Below are 7951 nucleotides of genomic sequence, written 5' to 3' on the forward strand. Positions count from 1 at the left end.
GCTCCCCAGAATCCTGCTTGTGGCCCCCAGAGGGGGCTGCAAACCCTTGGTTAAGAACCACTGACCTACAATATACCTAGAAGACTTTATTTAAATTTTAAATAAAGGGTAGGGGTGGGTGTTTTTCTTTCCACATCAACCTGCATATTTGCCTTTATGCAGAGTGCTTTACAATGTGGCCTGTTCCTTCCCATTTGTAAAGAAGCTTGTATGCTCCTGTGAACAATACCTAGGTATCTTTCTCATAGTCCTTCCTGGTGCTGTTGCCTGGTCTAGAAGTACTTTTTAATTCATCATTTAATGTAGACTCTGTTCCTTAGTTTCATTTTATTGCTGCTTTCTGGAAAAGCTCCCTGAGTTGCTTGCTGTTTACCCATACTAGGTTATCTCAAGGCCTAAAGGTCTTGCACACAAGGCCTTTTGGATGTGAATCCCGGTTGTGGTTCTTCAGAAATTGCAGGATTGTACATGTCCACAGAGTAACACATCTGTCCCTCGATCAGTTTCTGTGTTGGTGTAAGCATCCTCGTGGAGGCCAAGAATGGAGATCTACCACAGGCAGAGAAGTGCTATTGAGGTTGATGGCACTCAGCCTCAATCAGCAATTACTGCAGGGCTGGTTAATTATAAAAAATGAACAAACAAGAACTTATAAAAGAGCTGGGCTGTTTGTTTGCATACAGTACCTATACTTCTACTTACCTACTGTCTGTCAAGGACTTTTAACATTCAGACTTGGAATGGAAGTTCTTCCCTACCCTACATCCATAGGTATCACCCCTGTTGTTACAGATGATGAAATGGAGGCTGTGCAGGCCAAGTTTTTGGCTAAGGTGGTGGTAAGTCAGAGAAGTAGGGCTGGAAGGGCCTTCCACAGGCCATCTAGTCCAGCCCCCTGCCTCAGGCAAGATCATCAATACCCAAACCATCCTATGCAATCTATAACCTAAACTCTACATAAGACAACCATCAATCCTGATACAAGACAGTCCTGACATCCTAACCTGCCAGGGGTAAAACAGGGGAACCACAACAGCCAGTGCCTTGCTTCTATGAAACACTGTCAATATACCCTCAGGAGATCCCAGTTAGAGGTAAAATTTCTGCCTGATAGGGAGATCGGTCTGACCCCCAGTGGAGGGGCAAGCCCCTCTCACCAGGAACCTCTGGCTTTGGTCCCAGCACGAGCACTGGCACACCCAGAAGTCCCCAGCTTTGGCTGCAGCCAACACCTGGTGCCTCAGGAATGGCGCGTGAGCCCGAGAGCTTTCAAATAACCCTAACCCTAGCCCACACCTAGGCACGGAGCGGCGGAGCAAGGCCTCTTAGCTGCGCATGCGTGATGCGTGCACAAACCGGCAGGGCCCCCTCCCTTCCTACCCCGGAAGCCTTTCCACGTTTCCTCGCCTCGGGTTGGCTGTACTGCTCGGCCAATAGGCTCTGCCGTTGTTGGCGAAGGCAAAGATGAACGGGGCTCAAGCTCAGGTGCGGAGCAAGCGCTTCGCCAGCATGTACGCGCTGGGCTCATGGACTCTGCTGGGCTGCGTTATCTACTTCAGCAGGTTGCGCGGCGAAGACAGCTCGCGCCACAGGGAGCCTAACAATGTGAACCACCCCCCAACCCGCCTTCCTGGTACGCATGCGCAGTGGGGAGAGGTGTCTTTTTCCAATGGGGCCTTTCCCACGCATACGAAATAGGAAGACTTCCGCCTTGCGCAGCGCATGCGTAATGGGGGTGGGGCGTTCTGGGCTCATACCTCTCACGGGCTTTGGAGCACGTGTGTGTTGGCGCGGGGCGGGGAATGGGGAATGGGGGTGGGTCATAGGGCAGATACGTCTTGGTTGTATTTTCCTTTTTAAAAGATTTTATGTCCTGTAGCTTTACCATTTGGACAGCAGGCAGAGTCCCTCAGCTCCAGTAAAGGCAAGATCAGGAGTTGGGGCTGGTTGTTGCCTTCTCATCCTCCTAAGCCACCATTGGCCTAAGTCAGGGCTGCTCAACCTCTAACCCGCTGGCCCAGTGTGGCCTGTGAGCCTTGGTATCCCCTATAGGTTGGCAAATTTGGCAGTGAGGAGCAATGGAAGCACTATGTGCCTGGATCCAGTCGTGCCTGGGCCATGCAGGATTAGGGCCAGGCCCTGTTCCTGGTCCAGTCCTCCCCATTTCTAGCATGTGTCCAGATTGGGGTTGCTCTGCCCTGTCCCTGTCCCACACAGACAGATGGGCTGCACACTCCCTGCAGCCAGCTCAGTTCCCATTGACTGCTTCCAGTCTGTGCAAGGACTTAGTGCTACCCATCTGCAGGGTGAAAAGGTTGGGCACCACTGGTCTAGGTCTTTATGAACAGACACCTCAGTAGCTAGCTCAAGCTAAACTCAACAGAGTAGTTCTGACAAGGCAATAAGGAGGATTGTGTATGCTGCTAGTTCAGGGCTTTGGAGGTGAGAGTGCCGGGGACAAGAGTGACCTTGTGAAAATGAATGCTGCTTTACTCCCTTGACTAGGAAAACCTGTACGCAAATTTGTTCAGGTCCCTGGGTTACGCTGCAGTGTACACGTGTTCAAGTTAATCCGTTTCCCAATGTTGGGATGTATGAGGGTTTCAGAAATGAGTAGCAATTTTGAAATAAAACTGTTTTGGGTGTAATGATCGTAAACTAGTCTAGGTCTTCATCATTTCTCTACATCGTTGTAAACTCTGGGTGTGTTTGCCAGTAGCCACCATTAGTATTCCTCAATGTGTGCAAAATGGGTTTTATTTTAAACATACCATTACATTTCTGAAACACCCTTGTAGATAACCCCAAAAACTGAATAGAAATGTAGCTACTCAGATACTCTGATAATATGAGCAATGATGAAATGGAAAATGTATGGGTGGAACTTTCTCACTATAAAGGATTGACTTGTTTTGTTTTGTTTTTAATTTTAGCTCCACCAAATCCAAACATCAGGCAAGAAGAACATCGTTATATAAACTGGCTGGGCATGCATACAACAGTAACCATGGTCTATAAAGAAAGACCTAAACTTTTTTCTCATTTGAAAGCATTCTTTAACACTACTGATGACTCTGACCCAGAGAAGTAATGGATTCTAGCTGAAGAACAGATTTTGCCCCCATTTGCTGTTAAAGTCAAGAGCTTCACATCTCAATTAACAAATTTAAATATAGCAAATCTCTTCAACTCCATTTAAACCATTGCCTGAGAGTGTCTTTGTAAATATTAATGTGATTACATAAGAAGTTTCTAAACTAGTTTTGATTTTAATGAATTTACATGCCACATTGCATCTAGTAGAGTAGTATGGTTGTACTTGTTACAAGTAGAGAGGCACTGAGAACAGTAGCTCGGAGGGAATAAGAAATCACCTACACTACTAGTTTAGAACAGGGGTACTCAACTTCCATCCCATGGACCAGATTTGGTCTGTGGCATCACGTCATCTGGCTGGTGAGGCTCCTCAGTGGTCTGGAAATTTGGCAGTGAGGGAGTGGTGCTACTGCTCCCCTACTGATAACCTCCAGGTCCATGTGGATCCCCAGGCCCTGCACACTGGATATGGCACCTGATCCCAATGCAGAGGGCTCAGTGGGGGCAATGCTGGGCCCCAGGGCCCAACGCTGGTGTGGCAAGCTGGTAGGGAATGGCACCAGGCCTCCACAATTCCCTTTTGGCATGGGATGTGGGCTGTGTGGGGCCCTGGCACCCAATCCCAGCATGCAGGGGTAGAGAAGGGGTTGTACAGAGCCCCTGGGGCCCAATCCTGTGTGGTGGGAGGGGTGCTGCTGAGTCCTTGGACCCAATCAAGGTGGGAGGAGGTGTTGCTTGGCCCCTGGAACCCAATCTTGCCATGCAGGGGGCAGTGTTAGGCCTGCAGGACCCAATCATGGTGTATAGGGCAAGGAAGGGATGGTGCCAGGCTCCAAGGTCTGCTCCAGCCTGCACATGGGCCCCATGCCAGTCGTCTGCCTCATGGGGCCAAAAGGTAACATCCCTGGTTTAGGGCTTTGAATGACTGCCGTATGTGGTAGGTGCTCTTCTGAAAGTGATTGCTGTTTTATTTCCTTGACTAATGAGCAAGTCAGTGTTTAAACCTAGCAATTAAAATGGAAATTAATCCTTGAAAGAAATTTAAGCTTACAAAAAATTGAGCAACAAAATGCATGCCCCTTGACATGAGTGAGCAACACCAAGTGCTTCCTCTTTTTTTTCTGAAGGACTGAGGCTAAAAATGAAAAAATTCCAATACTTACTATATTGTATGATAAAAAGAAATAGTGTCCTTGGTTCATGACTTGCTTGTTCTAGCACCAGATCACTTGCGTGAAGTATGGTAGTTTGTTTCTAGTGTATAAAAGTGTAATTGCTTTAGCAGTAAGTTTAAGTGTGCCCTCCATCTGAAAAGTGACTTAAGAATTGCCACAGCTTGTTCCACAGCTCTGCTCGTGGTGTATTCAGGATTTCTTACCTATTGTTTGGTGTATCAATTCAGGGGCGGGCAATTATTTCAGGCAGAGAGCTGGAATGTCTGCTGGAATGGGTGTGGTGGAGGAGGGGAGGGGTTCTCTTTGCCTGATCCAGCCCATGGACCAGCTCCATGTCACCCATCTAGTCTGCAGGGCATGAATGAATTTAAATCCTGGCTTAAATCTCAAGTTAACCTCTAATACCAAACTTCCATTTTCTGATTGCTTATCAATGTAGTTTGGCTTGGTTGTGTTTGGGGGTGATCAGTAGAATGGAAAGATTATTTGACTTTCAGAGCAGAGCAGGGTTTTTTAGGAGTAGCAGTTTGGAGGTAGTTGCCTTACAGAATTTATAGCACCTGTTATGGAAATTGGAGAATGGAAAAAAAAATGGTAGGAATGCCATAATTAGGCAAATGCTCTTGATTGCTTTTTTTCCAGGAAACAAGCCGTTAGCCTATCTTAAATACTGCAGGGGTATAAATCAGAGAATATTAAAAACATGAGGTCTCGAGATGTTTTGTGCTTACCGAGCTAGTCTTATAATTCAAAGCCTAAATTCACGTTAGCTCTGACACTGACCCAGAATTACTGCTTTTTATTGCAAATAGGCACTGCTTAAAATAAAATAGTACTAGTTCCTGAAAAAGCCATGACTTGATGTGTATTTCACACATGGCACAAAACAAACAAAAAAAGAACAGCAACATGTTTAGGGAAAGAAGGGCCTTCAAAAGGTGTTACAAAGACTAGCAAGTAGTTGAAGATTTCCATAGCACATAAGGCTTATTCACGATCACCATCAGCTGCTTTCATGTAACTGCAGGTAAGAGAACTCCATGAATGGATTATATTTCAGAGTAGACAAAAAAAAAAAATGCATTTACTCCTTGCTGCTATGTGAAAAGGTGAATGATCAAGAGTAAATGAAGACTTGAGAGGGAAAACTTATTAAAAAAACATAGTCTATATGTAATAAAAAGCATTTGTGGAGCTCAGCCTTTCAAATGGAGGTTTGTATTTCAAGAAATGAGTAAACCTTGGTATGGAATAACCACAGAGAGGACATGGGTCATTTTATTTGGTTTGCTAATGAAATAGCTCATCTCTTTTCACAGAACTGACCAGATCAAGCAAGTTAAGGCTTTATTCACTTTGCTGCTGCTTTAGGATGGACCAAATCAACTTGAAATCCAGTCATTTAGAGGGGGTGAAAAATGACAAGTGGTTTCAGACACAACATTTGACCCTAAATTCCACTGCCAGATTTTGTGCTTTAATACTTCTTCCTCGTCACATTTTTGTAACTTTTTTCTTTAGTACATAATTGCTATCAAAAGCAAATAGGGAAATTGGCAACATACAAAGTGCTGTCAAAAACACATGCCTAAAAATATTTTTCACATAGATGTGATCAAACCTGATGTGTTGGCAAAACTTTATGAAGGATTTCCCTCAAAGTTTTTATTCCTTTGTGAATGTTAGATGTGAATGATCTGGAAAAGTTACTTCCTGCCTTCTGAAGATGCACAATCCATTAGTTCCATGCTGTTTGTCAGGCCTTGCCCCTCTACCTCTACTCTAAGAACATCCTCTTGTTAGTCTGATACATTTCACTTTCCAGGAATTGAATTTGTACTCCCACCATCTCATCCTCTACCTAGAGTTGGTTCCTTGCTTTTTCAGTACTTAGAAACTTATCTTTCAAGTGACCCATCTTCCACCAGGGTCTGTGCCTGGGCAAAAAAATAGGTAAGTCTTTTCTCATGATAGTCTGAGGTCAGCTGAAGATTGAGCCTTTGTTTTTAGGGAAGGCAGATCTCATGGGGGATGAAAGATCAGGTTTAATAGAGGCTGACGTGGGTTGTTAGGGTAGGTAGGTAAGCCTACAGCCCAAAGGAAAGTGATAGCAAAATTACTATTTTCAGAACTCTATGGCAAAAATGGCCAACTGCAGTACTGGCTGAAGAATTAGGTTTTGTGAACTATTCAGGGATAGTAGTATAGTGTTATACATAAAGCCGAGTTTAATACTGGAGCCAGAGTGTTAATGAAAAAGATAAATCACAAAGATAAAGGTGGGGTTTCACCTGTTGGTTTGTACTTCATACATACTAACCGGTACTGGGTCAGTACCAGTCTTTCTGCCAATTCTCCAAGTGTGGCCTACCGCTCTTAGGCCTGAGACTTCTTTATGCTCATGAAACAAGTTCTAACAGTTTTCAGATTTGAACATCTTGGTTTCACTTTAAAAATGATTGTACTTTGTAGCTTGAGCCAAGTGTGTTGTTTCTGTTTAGTACACATCTTATATGATACATAATTTTCCCTTCAGTTTGTATACTTCCTAAGCACAGATAACAAGATGAACTGTCACAAGTTGCATGCTAAAGAAAAGGCAGTTAAAAGTACTGATTTTACCTGTGTATTTGCTTCTTTTCAAATGTTATTTCCCTTGTTCACATATTCCCTCAGAGACTTTCTTGAATCTAGTCAGATTTTAAAGTACCTGTTACCTGAATGATGTTTCTCAATGAGGTCTGTCTACTATAAACCATTCTCACAAAGGGGCAATAAGTATCCTCCTTTTTTTTAATAATGCCACTTGCAAATTATGTTCCAAGTCACAGGTCAGCTGGCCAGCTTTCAGGCAAATTCAGAGACAGAAATCACAGTGCTCTACACTTTGCCAAATCAGATGGTAAACACTGAGATACCCATTGTTAAGAAAAAAAGCCATATGCACTAATGAAAGAAATCAAATAGGAAACCTTCCCCCTAAATTTCTGAGTTAGTCTAAATAGATCTGCCACTGTGAGACAAGCAGCCCCAGAACCTCAGGCAGCCTGACAGGCAAGGATACCCAGCTCTGGGGGACTGGGGGAAAAGCAGCCCCAAGGAAGGATGGAGAATGACAAGACAGTTTCTTATAACCAGATGCTGCATTTGGATCTGCTGTGTCCTTGTGAAATAGGACTTTTGGGAACAGAGGTGTTGCCAAACCAAAATGCTCATTAATGTATAGCCTCCCCTCCATACAACCATGGTCTATATAGCTGTGGTTTATCTACCTGTGCATTAATCATGTAGGCTCAGGGGGATGGTTAGCAACCAGTCTCCCTAGGCTGGCAAGAGCCGGGGGAGAGGCATCAAAGAAGAGGCTCACTAAAGACAGGCTGCAGGAGGCCGCCCTGCCAGAGCTGGGGATGAGTGTGTGCAGCACCAGGGCTTGGACCCCACCAAGGAGAAGAAACCGCTGGAACCATCCCTAGTGGGCCCAGCCCCCTGTGTGCTCACATGGCAGCGGTGGCACGACAGAGGGGTTAGGTCTCACCACCCCCCCCCCGGGGCAACCGGAGCGGGGCAGCGCCAGTCTCTGCAGAGGGACTGACCCCCTAGAGGGGCAGCCGCTCTCCCCCAGCGGCGCACCCCGCTCTGCAGCGGGACTGTCCCCTGGCCGGAGCGCCCGGCCCCGCCGC

This window comes from Crocodylus porosus, unplaced genomic scaffold (genome assembly GCF_001723895.1).
Source record: "Crocodylus porosus isolate Cpor-Errol unplaced genomic scaffold, CroPor_comp1, whole genome shotgun sequence".
NCBI lineage: Eukaryota > Metazoa > Chordata > Crocodylia > Crocodylidae > Crocodylus > Crocodylus porosus.